Source organism: Bombyx mandarina, chromosome 25 (genome assembly GCF_030267445.1).
Source record: "Bombyx mandarina strain Sakado chromosome 25, ASM3026744v2".
Classification (NCBI taxonomy): domain Eukaryota; kingdom Metazoa; phylum Arthropoda; class Insecta; order Lepidoptera; family Bombycidae; genus Bombyx; species Bombyx mandarina.
In genome coordinates, this window is record NC_143231.1 from 9,859,548 (window position 1) to 9,875,168 (window position 15,621).

Consider the following 15,621-nt stretch of genomic DNA (forward strand, 5'->3'; position numbering starts at 1 on the left):
GCTTAGTCACGTTTGCCTTTCAAGCGTCGATATTATCTAAAACATAACACAAGAGAAAAGGTTATGTAAATGGGTAAATGTACAGGGGTAAGGTTATGGGGAAATGTAAATGGGTAAGCTTATGGGTAAATGTACAAACGTTAAATGGTGTGTGTAACGAGCATTTTGGTCACTATTTGGTATGTCACCTTCTAGAATACTCGCAAATACCTTGTTGAGTTTTTTTGTTTTAACTAGAAAAAGTTTTCAAAGAAAGTGTTTCATTCCGCCCCCAGATCCCACTGTCACCTTTTATGTATAGAAATGGTAGTGTAAGGTAGAGGGGGAAGAGGTCGACGGAAGAAGACATGGATGGAGTGTATGAATGACGATATGAGAGAGAGAAAGTGAGGAATGAGTGTTGAGATGACGGCTGATAGAAGAGAATGACCCCCCCCACCTAGTGGGATAGGGTGGAGAAAAAGAAGAAGTGTTCATTACCCAAAAAAAAAATCTTGTTATTTTCGTCTACATCTAAACATCCATGTTAAATATTAAAAAAAAAAACATTATACACTTTTCGTTTAGCACTCAAAGGCGTTAGGAATGCCGTAAAATTTAATTTGATACCTACGACGGTTGATGGAATGGAAAAATTAATCGCATATAGGGCTGTCAATATGGAAATTAAGTAACAACATTCTACTCTTCCTTAGATACGAGTAGTCGTAGTCTTAATTACAGGAGAGATATAAGGAAAACAGTTCGTTTATGTAACTTTTCTTTTATTTCTTTATTGTTTGTTGATGTGAACTTAAAGTTAGTTTGGTAATATGTAAATATACTATGAATGGTAGTTACATGTCAACCAATTACTAACAAACTTACTGATGGTAGGACCTCTTGTGAGTCCGCGCGGGTGGGTACCACCACCCTGCCTATTTCTGCCGTGAAGCAGTAATGCGTTTCGGTTTGAAGGGTGGGGCAGCCGTTGTAACTATACATGAGACCTTAGAACTTGTATCTCAAGGTGGGTGGCGCATTTACGTTGTGGATGTCTATGGGCTCCAGTAACCACTTAACACCAGGTGGGCTGTGAGCTCGTCCACCCATCTAAGCAATAAAAAAAAAAAAAAAAAAAAAAAAACGTCATTTCTGTTATTAACAGTACATTACTTAGAGGGCTCGAACAACCAGCCGAATTGAATTTTGAAAGGAGTTAGTTATTTTTTTTTTCCAAAACAATGACTTTTCGTGAAGAGGTAGAGTCTAAAAAGTTTAATAGAAACAAGTAAAAATGCATTTCATTGACATTTAAATAATTAAAATGCTAAAAAGTTTTGTAGGGCCGAGACATCCCTCTGTACATATTATCTCCGACGCGACCCGTAAAAAGGTCTTAATTCATTCCTTTTACGGCCTTTTGGCTCTTGACACACGAGAAACAATGGAAATTGAGGGTTTTTCAACGTTTAAAAAAAAAGCCTGCCCTTTTCTCGTTATGCTCTTGATGCTTTTGTTGACGTAAGATATCTTTTGTTTGAAAAGGTCTGAAATGAAATTATGCAAATTATTAACATCGATCTTAGATGTAAAGATGGAGAATTCTTTTATTTCAATAACGATATTAATAAGGAAATGAATAGAGTAGTATTTGTAGTAAGTATTTATATTTAACTAGCTGACCCGGTAGACTTCGTAGTGCCTCAATCGATAAATAAAAGACCTAAACTTTTGATGGACACATTAAAGGAAAAACAAAATAGTTATTTTTATTTAATTCCAAGCCTTTTCGTATTTATCTACCTTTTAAACCTTCTCTGGAAGTCCACAAACAATTCAAGACCAAAATTAGTCGAATCGGTCCAGCCGTTCTCGAGTTTTAGCGAGACTAACGAACAGCAATTAATTTATATAAATATATAGATAGATTGTAGCATTTTTATCCTAATTATCGAGACTGCATAACTGTTTTGTATTCTTTTATCCGATATTCCAAAATAGAACAATCTTTATTTTTCGTGACTCGTAAACATAATTAAAATTACTTTAACGGTTTCATCTGGCGTTTTTAATTGTCATCACAATATTTCCGACTTTACAGTTTTCGAGATCACGGACAACTGATAAAACAGTTAATAGATTCCATGATAGAATTTTCATTCACAATAATTCCTGTTGTTTCACTTTTTTTTTTATCCTACCTATGCTGATAGCCTTGAGAGGCTATTTAAGTTTCGCCCTAACGTGTGTAGGTGAGCTCACGGGGCTCAAACCGGAGTGTTGCTAGCAAGAGCAGTGCTTCGCAGAATCTACCACCGGATCGGAAACGCGACCCACTGAGAAGATCCGGCGACAAACTCAGTGGGCTTTACTGTTTTTTCACAGTAGATCCACTATGCGAGAGTTGTTGCAAAGATTTTTAGATGTTGAAAAAAATCATTAAATTATTGATTTTTGGTGCGTGACAAACGGTAGACAATAAAGTGGAAATTTCAAAAGTAAAAGTAATGGTTATTTTCATGTTACGTAATTTAAAAGCTGATATGATTCGATTGTTTGTTAATAGACGATGGTTGCTTCAATTTGCTTCTACCAGTACACTGATTGATACAAATTCCCAAATGCATTAATAGGTACATTCACAGTCTAGATTTTTTTATTTTTTTATTGTTTAGATGGGTGGACGAGCTCACAGCCCACCTGGTGTTAAGTGGTTACTGGAGCCCATGGACGTCTATAACGTAAATGCGCCACCCACCTTGAGATATAAGTTTTAAGGTCTCAGTATAGTTACAATTGAAATATAGATTTGAAAATACGGAACAATTCTGGACCTATCTTCTTTTTTTTTTTATTGCCCTTGTAGGCATACGAGCATACGGCCCACCTGATGGTGAGTGGTTACCGTCGCCCATGGACTTCAGCAATGCCAGGGGCAGAGCCAAGCCGCTGCCTACCAAAAAGCGCTATCTTTAGGATATCTAAAAATGTAACGTCATTCACAGCGACACAAATGTTTGTCAAATAATGTAGGTCATTAAGATAAAGAAAATGCTAATTGTATTTTAAGTTTTATTGCCATCGAAAGCAGACCGCCAACCTAGGGCCAGGTAAATGAGTTAATCGCATTTCTTGATTCAGTAGTGTCAGATGTAGGTACAACCAATTTTGAATATGTCTCCATTAAAGCATTTCGTAAACATTTCTAAAATATTTTAAAAATAACAATAAAAATAATAAGAATAATAATAAAATAATAATAATAAGAGCAATCTAATAATTCTGGTAATAACCTTAACTTGGTTGTGTTGTTCACACGCAACCTACTGATTACAAAGTTAGTTCTTATCAGTAATTTACCTTGGGGAAAATAGTGTGATTCTCTGAACCTTGACTTCGATAGAAACGAAAATGGCACGTAGCTTTGTATTAATCAAATGGCCTTATACATTTCTTATTACTGGGGCACAATGCAATGTTAGGTCGGCGATAAACATGTCATACTGTATGTACATACAACGGCTATCCCGAATCGCTTGAAGTCGTCGTGGCCTAAATGATAACACGGCCGGTGCATTCGTATCTAGCGGTGCAATGGTGTTCAAATTCAGCAGGCGGGTACCAATTTTTCTAATGAAATACGTACTTAACAAAATTAAATGTTCACGATTGACTTACACGGTGAAGGAATAACATCGTGTAATAAAAATCAAACTTTTAGACTTCTTGTGAGTCCGCACGGGTAGGTACCACCACCTTGCTTATTTCTGCCGTGAAGCAGTAATGCGTTTCGGCTTGAAGGGTGGGACAGCTTGACACTGATACCTTAGAAGTTATATCTCAAGGTGGTTGGCGTATTTACGTCGTAGATGTCTATGGGCTCCAATAACCACTTAACACCAGGTGGGCTGAGGCTCGTCTACACGACTAAAAAAAAAAAATAGGAATGCGTGACTATGAAAATCTTTATTGAACTATAGGTACGACTATAAACAAATAACTCTACCAGAAATTAAATATAGCGGTGTACCGAGTAAGATAGTGGCAGGAATATGTATAAAGCTTTATAGGTACCATATTTATTGAGTTTTATACGAATAGAGACACTAAACAGATTGAAATTTTTTTTTATTGCTTAGATGGGTGGACGAGCTCACAGCCCACCTGATATTAAGTGGTTACTGGAGCCCATAGACATCTACAACGTAAATGCGCCACCCACCTTGAGATACAAGTTCGAAGGTCTCAAGTATAGTTACAACGGCTGCCCTACCCTTCATTCCGAAACGCCCTACTGCTTCACGGCAGAAATAGGCAGGGCGGTGGTACCTACCCGCGCGGACTCACAAGAGGTCCTACCACCATTTCAAATACGATTAAAAAAATATTATTTGAACTGTACCGATGCAACAGATTAAAGTACAATATAGATCAGACACATTTCATTTTCTCGACGACATTTCTTTCTCCAAATTACAATAGTTCGTTTGTCTCAAATCTTCGGATGTCGTCGACCTCGCTGTCTGAAAATCCGCGTCACTACGAGTCACCGAGACATGCGTCAAGATAATGAATATAAAACATTTTGTACATAAAAAACTTACATGACGACCCCTCCATCCGTGATTCAGGGTATTTCCCAATGACCCAGTTATGAGGATAAGGGGATATTAAATATTGTTCAACTAAAATTGAATTAACTGCCTAACTACCTATTCTTGACAACAAAGACTTGAAGTACAGATTAAACTAATTCCATATGTGTAAAGTATTCTCAGATTAAAACATCTATTGAATTTGTTATCAGCACTAAGTCCGGAACTTTAACCGATTTCCCAGAGTAAATTCTTAGTTTTATAATAGTACTAGCTGACCCGGCAAACGTTGTTTAGCCATGTATGTTATTTCTAGGCAACTTTTTTTAGTTCAATAAAAATAACTATCTATACTAATATTATAAAGAGAAAAGATTTGTTTGTTTGTTTGTTTCGAATAGGCTCCGAAACTACTGGACCGATTTGAAAAATTTTTTTTCCATTAGAAGCCGACATTGTCCCTGATGAACATAGGCTACTTTTAAAAAAAAATTTTTTTTTTTTTTTTGTTTCATGTGTGTTTTAATGTTTCCGAAGCGAAGCGAGGGCGGGTCGCTATCTACTATAAGTGTGCGGGGATACATTTATAATCGAAAGCGTTATAAAGAATAAAAGTATGTTTTATTTAGGTTAATAAATAAATCTTTCTTAAAGTAACAAATATAACTATATTTTAAATTACAATCTTTGATAGCTATCTAAACATCAAAAATAATTATTCATATTTTTACTATTAATTATGGCAGTTTGCAGGAGCTTACAACACTTGTTTATTTACATGAGATCACTTAATTAACTGAGAGTTAAAACTGTCTTTGTCAGATTAATAAATTGTAGATAAATAATTATTGCACTGGAAATTAGTGATAATTTTACGATGACAGTAAAATTAACATGAGAGTTGCACAGAAAAATTAAAATAATAGGTATAACAGTCACTGCTACGATTGATACACAAATAAAACCAAAAAAACATTGCTGAAAAATGTATAGTGAGTAAGACAGGAAGACCGGCTTCGTCCTCATCCCTACTATGTGATGTTTGCTGGATGAGTGGTGACACCTGGCAGGGATATCTGATCGATTGAAAGTTGATTAGTAGTCGACCGGCGAGGGCGGGAGATCAAATTGAATTTAAATAATAATAATAATTAAAGGAACTTCAAATTATAAACGCTGAATAAGAATTTATCGTACTACAATTATAATATTTGATTGCCTCTGTGCATAGAATAAAAAAAATAAAAATCGGGATGGAAAAATAGGGGTTGATCGTATAAGAGTGAAAATTTAGAGTAATATGAATTTTTTTATTCTAAGTCATGACAAAATAAAAACAAAATTCTTGCAAAAAAAAATTAAAGTTTTTAATTAACAAATAAAAAATAAGGGTTGATTGTAGAGGGGTGAAAATTTAGGATTGTATGTATTTTGTATGCTATATCATAAAAAAATAAAAACAAAAATTTTTGTCTAAGAAAATAAATAAAAAATTTTAGGGGTGGACCACCCTTAAGATTTATGGGGATGAAAAATAGATGTTGCTTGATTCTCCACCTTGGCCGATATGCACGCTAAGATTCACGAAAATCGGTGGAGCCGTTTCTGAGGAGTTCAATCACGCACCCCGTGACACGAGATATTTTTTTTTTTTACTAACAATCACGCCACGTTAACTGGTCCCGTGAGAAGTTCGTAAAGAACTTGTGTTACAGGTACCAGATAACGGAAATAAATGTAAGATTTTTATTATACACATACATATATTTAATATACATCCATAACCCTGGACAGACATTTATATTTATCATACAAATATCTTCCCTTGGCGGGATTCGAACCCGCGACCCCCTTGTGTAGTGACCATGTCACTTACCACTACACCAGAAGGCCGTATTAGATGTAGTATTTTGTTTATATTATCAACACAACAATTTTGTGAAAAGTTTTTAATTCCAAAAGTGTAGTTTATGTCTACAAGCCGTGAATGACGAGTTTTAGTCGAATCAGATAACACAAAAAAAAAAACTCGTCTAAATATTTTACTAGTAATTTCTAACCCAGAATTTGCTTCTGATTTTATATCTTTATTTACACTACTCTAAAATTATAGATTCGACCTCAAAAATATCGGCGTCAAGAACTGAAAGGAGAAAGCCCTGAACAGAGCAGTCTGGAGAGACACACTGGACCTGGCTAAGGCCCACCCTGGGCTGTAAGGCCTAAGATGATGAAAATTATAGATTTCATACTTGTATTCCGTCACAATTCCGTGGCCAATCGCGATTCGCTTTACAAGATTTAACGCAGTATCTCACATAAAAATAAGTCCACTGAACTCTAAAACAATTTTAAAAGAACCAATCGTGCAGTTGAAACAATGTAAAAGATTTAATCTTGAAAACTCTTATTTGTCTTTCTTGTTTTGAAAAACGAAAACTGGAGACAAATTAATGTTTCGAGTCAAATCCAGTGGAAATTTTAAATCTCTTGAGTGCACGAAGCGTTCTATGCCTTTTCAATGAATCGTTAAGCATTAAGGAAATGGAATTCTAGCAATGATAACTTTAGCACCTTTATATAATTTTTTTACACAACTGGTACGCTATTATAATTCTACTGATGATAGAGCCTGCACGGGTAGGCACCACCATCCTGTTTTTTTTTATTGCTTAGATGGGTGGACGAGCTCACAGCCCACCTGGTATTAAGTGGTTACTGGAGCTCATACACGACTACAACTTAAATACGCCACCCACCTTGAGATATAAGTTCTAAGGTCTCAGTATAGTTACAGCGGCTGCTCCACCCTTCAAACGGAAACGCATTATCGCTTCACGGCAGAAATAGGCAGGGCGGTGGTACCTACCCACGCGGACTCACAAGAGGTCCTACCACCAATAATTACGCAAATTATAATTTTGCGGGTTCCATTTTTATTACACGATGTTATTCCTTCACCGTGGAAGTCAATCGTGAACATCGGGCTGTGAGCTCGTCCACCCATCTAGCAATAAAAAAAAAGGCGCGGGTGGTGAAAAATTCAAAGGCCGTCTTTTCAACAATGAACTTCAAATACGAACGTACTTCAATTCTTTTGCGATTTTCAGAAATATAGCTTTGTTATGTTGCATTTTGAACGTGCTCACGGCTTTCCTGGTGCCTAGCAGTTCCCAGAGCCCATGGACGTCACCTACCTTGAGACATAAAGTTCAAGTCTCAACTGTGTATGTAGTCCTATAACCCTTCAAATCACAAGCAGGATTGTGGTACTAATACTAAAATCTACCAGTACAACCTTGAAATTGCTTACTTAATAGATGTTGGATCGAATTATATTGCAAATAAACAATGGAACACCATTTCATAAGATATGTGGGCGCAAATGCCACAATTGGCAATAAATAACATAGTAAATATATAGTTTAGTTTATTTACTTATGGGTAACGACTTTAGTAATATTAAGACATTGTTATGATTATTATTCTAAATGATAAAATGTTGTTTTGATAAATATCACAATAATGTAGGGTAGACACCGTAACGCCACAGTATAAAACGGCGGTGCGTGAACAGTGTCGTCTCAGTCTGTCTCAGGCAGTCAAGTCGGTCGGTCGCTCTGTCGGTCTGCCGGTTTTATTGACTTTTATTACAATTATTACAATACACTGGGTTCAACGGAATAAGAGTGATGACGGAACGGCCGCTCAGCCATTCTTGGCGCCGTCATCAGAAGTGGGATCAGAACGCTACTCTCACTGGCGTGCCATGTTCGAATTTTAGAAAAGCTACCGACGCGGAGATGTGATTATCGGCTGCAGTACCAAAGTGGGACAGGGATGCAAAGGCATTGGGAGGATGATGTTCCCCACCTGCCATTAAAATAAAGCAGATTGAAAATGGTCCGCTGAATGATGAATTAAGAGAAGTTGAATCAGTTGGTAAGAAATGGATGGACGAGCGGTCTCTGCAATCCAATGTGTTTTGATAAAGGTAAAGGTAAAGGTTTGGTAATGGTAAAGGTTTGGTAATGGTGAATCAGTCCTCTAAATGTTAGAGGATCCTGATAACTGACAAATTGACCATATGGGCAGAGCGATTTGCTCTGCTGTAAAATGACTTAAGTGTCTACTTTTATTTTCCTATCCAATTATCCTTCCTAAAACGCTGGCGGGCCACCATGCGAATCCTTAATCCTGGTCTTGTGTGTTGGCTAGATCCCGTATGGGTGATGCCTTGTGTGTTGGCTAGATCCCGTATGGGTGATGCCTTGCGTGTTGGCTAGATCCCGTATGGGTGATGCCTTGTGTGTTGGCTAGATCCCGTATGGGTGATGCATTGCGTGTTGGCTAGATCCCGTATGGGTGATGCCTTGCGTGTTGGCTAGATCCCGTATGGGTGATGCCTTGTGTGTTGGCTAGATCCCGTATGGGTGATGCCTTGCGTGTTGGCTAGATCCCGTATGGGTGATGCCTTGTGTGTTGGCTAGATCCCGTATGGGTGATGCCTTGCGTGTTGGCTAGATCCCGTATGGGTGATGCCTTGCGTGTTGGCTAGATCCCGTATGGGTGATGCCTTGTGTGTTGGCTAGATCCCGTATGGGTGATACCTTGTGTGTTGGCTATATCTCGGTCGGGTGATGCCTTGTGTGTTGGCTAGATCCCTTACGGGTGATGCCTTTTGTGTTGGCTATATCTCGGTCGGGGCTATATCTTGTGTGTTGGCTATATCTCGGTCGGGGCTATATCTTTTGTGTTGGCTATATCTCGGTCGGGGCTATATCTTGTGTGTTGGCTATATCTCAGTCGGGGCTATGTCTTGTGTGTTGGCTATATCTCAGTCGGGGCTATGTCTTGTGTGTTGGCTATATCTCAGTCGGGGCTATGTCTTGTGTGTTGGCTTTAACTCAGTCGGGGCTATGTCTTGTGTGTTGGCTTTAACTCAGTCGGGGCTATGTCTTATGTGAAATAAAACAGCGCAAGGGACGCGCTGGAGTCAGTATGGCCGTGTGGGCGCAAATGCCACAATTGGCAATAAATAACATAGTAAATATATAGTTTAGTTTATTTACTTATGGGTAACGACTTTAGTAATATTAAGACATTGTTATGATTATTATTCTAAATGATAAAATGTTGTTTTGATAAATATCACAATAATGTAGGGTAGACACCGTAACGCCACAGTATAAAACGGCGGTGCGTGAACAGTGTCGTCTCAGTCTGTCTCAGGCAGTCAAGTCGGTCGGTCGCTCTGTCGGTCTGCCGGTTTTATTGACTTTTATTACAATTATTACAATACACTGGGTTCAACGGAATAAGAGTGATGACGGAACGGCCGCTCAGCCATTCTTGGCGCCGTCAGATACGTATTTATTTTTTACTCGAATAAACAGCCTATACGTCATTTAAACACATCAAGGTCGGGACCATGAGAGATAGCCTCTTCGAAGACTTGATCCCTAAGGATTAATTACTTACAGACAGGAATTGATAGCAAGGTTGTTATTTTGTTACTGAATACGTTGTGTTTGCTTAAATAACCGGGTAAATAATAATTATCTATTGACGAAGATACATTATTTACTTGGTTAAGTAAATAACGTATTTCGTCATGTTTTATAAGATTAACAACATTAAAATTTACATTACATTTAAAGAATAACGCTAATTTTTTTATCGACAGACAGATATACAAAACGCCACCATGGTAAGTTATCATATTTGGCCATCATCGTCACGATGTCGCTGCCTACTACTGAGTACTGAACCTCATTTGAAGAGGAGAGAGAGAGGTAGAGAGAGAGAGGGAGAGGGAGATGGAGACATTTTAACACGAATGTTGTAGTTATATAGCTAAAAGTGTATTTTAAACTTATTTTTACATGTATATAAACAGTTTTACAGCCAATTTTTATAGAACTTGTCTGTACAACAAACACGTAAAAATTATTTACGTAACAATAAATACGTCAATGCTACGTGTAATCCTTAAAATTACGTTTCCCTATTTATTACACAATTTTCCGTGAACGCTTGTGCAATGCTAACTCGTCAGCTTCCACAAGGACATGACGTCATTGCTGATGTTTTAAGAATGTTCAACGTAATACAATAAACGTTGCGGTTTATTCTCTAGACACAAAAATTCTTTGTGCCGAAGGCCGAATTTGTTAATGCGTTCGCATTCGAGATCCGGGTGTTTCGTTTTTTACGTCCGGTCCTGGGCGAAATCAGGTCACTGTCAATGACGATTTAAGTCACAAGAAACAAGACTTCCGAATAATGTTAGTTGAACACGCAAACGACAGCCGATTATATCAACTAATTTAAGTATGCGTTTTGAACATGCGATCTTAGACGTCCAAGGGTTATACAAGTGTTAATGTGTTGTTATATTGAATTAAAATAATACGTAGTGAAAGGTGAAGGCTATGCGTGTCAACTTTAAACTTTTATTATTATTGAGAACAAGAATATTAATAGATTTAATAAAGAAATAAACATTGGATTTTACAATGGTTAATTTCTAGTTAAGTCCGTTGTAAAAACAGTTGAATCACTATTTACAGAAAAAAACACATTTTTTCTGCAATTAAAACCTTAACACTAATCATATCAACGCTTACCTATTTCTACCATAGCGGGTAGATAACGGTATATGAAAAGTATTACTTAAAATAAACAAAAACAAAAAAAGAGTATAATAACTGTAGATTAATTGGTAAGAAAAAGTCATGAAGTCAAATGTTCAAAAGCAATAAGAGGATTATGGAGAGATATACGACAAAGGGAAGATCTTCCACCGAGCGGGTGATATTGCTTGGTATACGGTGATACATGCATTTTCAATGCAAAAGCTGAAAATGGGTCATTTGACCCGTTATAGTAGTTTAGTGTTAAACTATCGTTGGTACTCTTGACAACTTGGGGTGACGGCTCAGTGGACCGCCTTGTGGTGCAGGACATGACAGAAGGTACAAGACCGCGCGGCAGATCATCCTTACGATGGACCGACCAAATAAAAGCAGCTCTTCTTTTTTTATTGCCTAGATGGATGGACGAGCTCACAGCCCTCCTGGTGTTAAGTGTTTACTGGAGCACATAGACATCTACGACGTAAATGCGCCACCCACCCCGAGACATAAGTTCCAAGGTCTCAGTATAGTTACAACGGCTGCCCCATCCTTCAAACCGAAACGCATTACTGTTTCACGGCAGAAATAGGCGGGGTGGGGGTACCTACCCACGCGGACCCACAAGTGGTCCCACCACCAGTAAAACGGCTCTAAACGCTCTAAACGGTCCCGTCAACAAGTGTCCAAGAAGGACCGCGGTACGCGAGGAATGGCGACGCCGTGTGAAGCTCACCACCACCCGAACTGATGACCACGATCACTCTGCCAAGAATGCAAACCACTGAGAAGAAGAATCATTGGCACTCTGATATTCTTCTCAAATATGGTACACAAAAAATATATTTCTAATCAGTTCCTGGGGCTGAACCCATAATTATAACCAAAAATATCCGAAAATAAGAAAATGTCACTTCAGTTATTTATTACGGCTTATCAATAATTTTGACGCGTTATTATACCTAGTTATACTTTTTATGGAAACTTGATTGCGAAATACGAGAATTACTACAGTTGCATGTAGCACTGAAAATACTTATGGATAAAGTAGAAACCGATTTTTCGCGTATTACTGTTTATTCCTCTGCCTGACATTGACTCAATATGTAGGATATGAAGATTTAAAAATTATGTAAGAAAGAGACAGACTGTGCCTTTGTCTTTCGCTTTCGTTTCATTAAACTAAAACATGTGTTTACCGTCAAAACAAAACATGAGACTGGCGACTGTATAATTATTTAACTCTGCTCTAAGACCAATAGTGTTATGAGGTAGGTAGTCTGGAAGGTTCTAGTAACTACTTTGTCTTTACCATTTAAGTCACTAAAAACTAGAGATGAAACGGATATCCGGTAACTATCCGGTATCCGGCCTATCTGGCCATGTTTTCAATATCCGGCCATATAGCGGATAGTAAATCAGTATCCGGGCGGATTGTGGATAGTAAAATTTAAGAAAATCTCATTGTTATACAAAAGGCAAATAATACCACAATAGGCTATGGACAACTTTTATTTTTATAATCGCACGTCAAAAGTGATTGTTTTATCAATTAGTTTGTTTAATACTCATAATTAACCAGTGGCAAATTGTGGTGAATTAATATCAAATCGTCGTCGTACCAAGTCGTCGCGATCTCCGCTTACGTGCGACAACACCCGAACGCGCACGAATATTTCCGAAAGTTGATTTGAAAATTTGATTTGATTTGATTTGAAAAAAAGGGCCCAATAGTCGGTAGCCGAATATCCGGCGCTCCGGCCTCGCAGCTTGCCGAATATTCGGTATCCGGTATCCGGCCAAACCACTATCCGTTTCATCTTTTTTTTTTTTTTATTGCTTAGATGTGTGGACGAGCTCCTAGCCCACCTGGTGTTAAGTGGTTACTGGAGCCCATAGACATCTACAACGTAAATGCGCCACACACCTTGAGATATAGTTCTAAGGTCTCAGTATAGTCACAACGGCTGCCCCACCCTTCAAACCGAAACGCATTACTGCTTCACGGCAGAAATAGGCGGGGCGGTGGTACCTACCCGTGCGGACTCACAAAAGGTCCTACCACCAGTAAACAAGAGGTCCTACCACCAGTAAACAAGAGGTCCTACCACCAGTAAGCAAGAGGTCCTACCACCAGTAAACAAGAGGTCCTACCACCAGTAAACAAGAGGTCCTACCACCAGTAAATCATCAATCAACTCTCTAACCACCAATCATCACCAATCATCTCTACTAAAAACCTAATAAGTGATTATTAGATTGAAATAAAAAATTACAAACTCGTTTTTTTTCTACCTACGCTGAAATGGTCTTTCAAGACCATCAAGCCTTAACTAGTAGGTGAGCTCACGGAGCTCAAACCTGACGCTGTTGCTAAGACTAAACCTAGCAAGAGAAGTGCTTCGCAGAATCTACCACCGGATCGGAAACGCGACCCAGTGAGAAGATCCGGCGAGAAACTCAGTGGGCTGTGTCTGTTGGTTAATTTACTCGCCGAGCCCTTCGTCGCATGGGATGGGTTCGACGAGAACGATGACCGGTGTAATAGCATCGACATTCATAGGTAAATATTAAAATTTCATTTTCTGCTTATGTATTGAAAGAACACCTTGTATTACTATGGGGCTCTCATATTTCTCTCAAACTTCTTTAATCTAAACTTTAAGATACGCAGCTTACAACTTTAATGTACGATAAATATCCTGTACTGATTTGTCAAGTGAAAACCGTCCGAAAATTCTCGTTACTGTTTAAGTGAGGACATTCCAGAAAACCTCCCTAAACTCATTTATCTCGATCAGATACAGAGGTAACAAGATTGGTCCGTGTTGTACGCCGAGCTGCCAAAATCTTGTTATTAAACCCTATTCACGTTTATCTAACTCGATAGGATTTCGAACGTCAACTTTACAGAAGAATTATAGACGTCAACTTTACAGAAAAATTATAGACGTTGGTACAAAAATTAACTATATTTGCAACACAAATAGATTATTAATTTCTTTAAAGCAACCACTGGTCTAACTTTAACAAAATACTTTAAAATATCATATAATTTTATGAAAAGGGGTGACAATGGGTGCTGAATTTAAAGGTCGTTCGTTATAAGTGCGTTTACGTTATATGATTTTTTTTCTTGACTAATATGGACAGACAAACGGCTGAGCATTTGCACTGCGTAAATATAAAAAGGTAAATAGAGCCTTACACTCTGAGAGACAAGGTTCAAATCTAATTGCATCAATGCAATGGTGGTTCCAACATCAAACCACTACGAATTATTGCTGCACCGCAGATATCGTGGTATCTGACCATGCAGGCTGTAAGGCAATAAAATAGTGGAAAGTACTGCTATAGAAAATACAGACGTGCCAAGGAAATTTTAGTATTGTCTTAATGAGGCTCAAGCGATGTCTTCGATACCCTGAAAATATGTTAATAACGGAACTAAGTTGCGTTACGAAGTTTTGTATGAAATGGATCGTGGACTCTTACAACAAGATTCGCAAGACCTTTAAAATCATTTCGTATTCTTAGAACAAATAAGTTTTAAAATAACCTACACAATAAAAAAAATCCTTATATATGTATGTCACATCGTCAAAAACAATACTACTACTCTAGAAAGATAAAAAATACTATAAAAATGGATACTAATCTCGACCTCCATCGCATGGGCACCTTTCCACGCGGTCTGGTGCCTTCTACTTTGCCCTGAAAGACCAGATCAAGTCAGCAGTTGGCGGCTGTTTGCATGAGTGTACCAGGTTCACCACAAGCCGGGAGGAGTGGCGATTGCTCGTGAGGCTCATAAGATCTGCCAATAGCAATGATGCTGGATGACGACCACGACCGATCAGACAAGAGTGATACGACATGCGAAAAAAAAATCTCGTCCTAAGTATGTTTTTCGTGAAGCAATAAGAAATGTTCATAAATCAGGTAAATAATGTTCTGTCGGAGTTCGGCGACATTAACTAAACGAAGTAATTAGCGAAATCAAAGAGAGTGCTGAATTAGGCCGAGTTTCAGACATATTTGTTTTAAGAAAATAAAGTATACAAGCTATTTACAAAAGCGAACTTGTATATTTTACCAAAAGCTCTTAGCATTTTATTATGATACAAGTCTTTATTTTGGCGATTGTTGTATATTTTATTATTTAAAAACATCAAGCACATAAATGAACACATTTCAGATTCCATACTAATTATAACTAGCAGAAAAACTAACAAGTTTGTTTATGTATCATTCCCGAATCTGTGCGTTTCGAACGGAGAGCAATGTGGCTGCCATGCGGCCCACACTGGACGCAGAGCTGCCGGGCCTTTTGGTCGGCAGGCTGCTCAAAGCATGCCAAAAAAGCGCTGGCACTTCGTACACCCGAGATATCCCGCTGGGCCAAAACT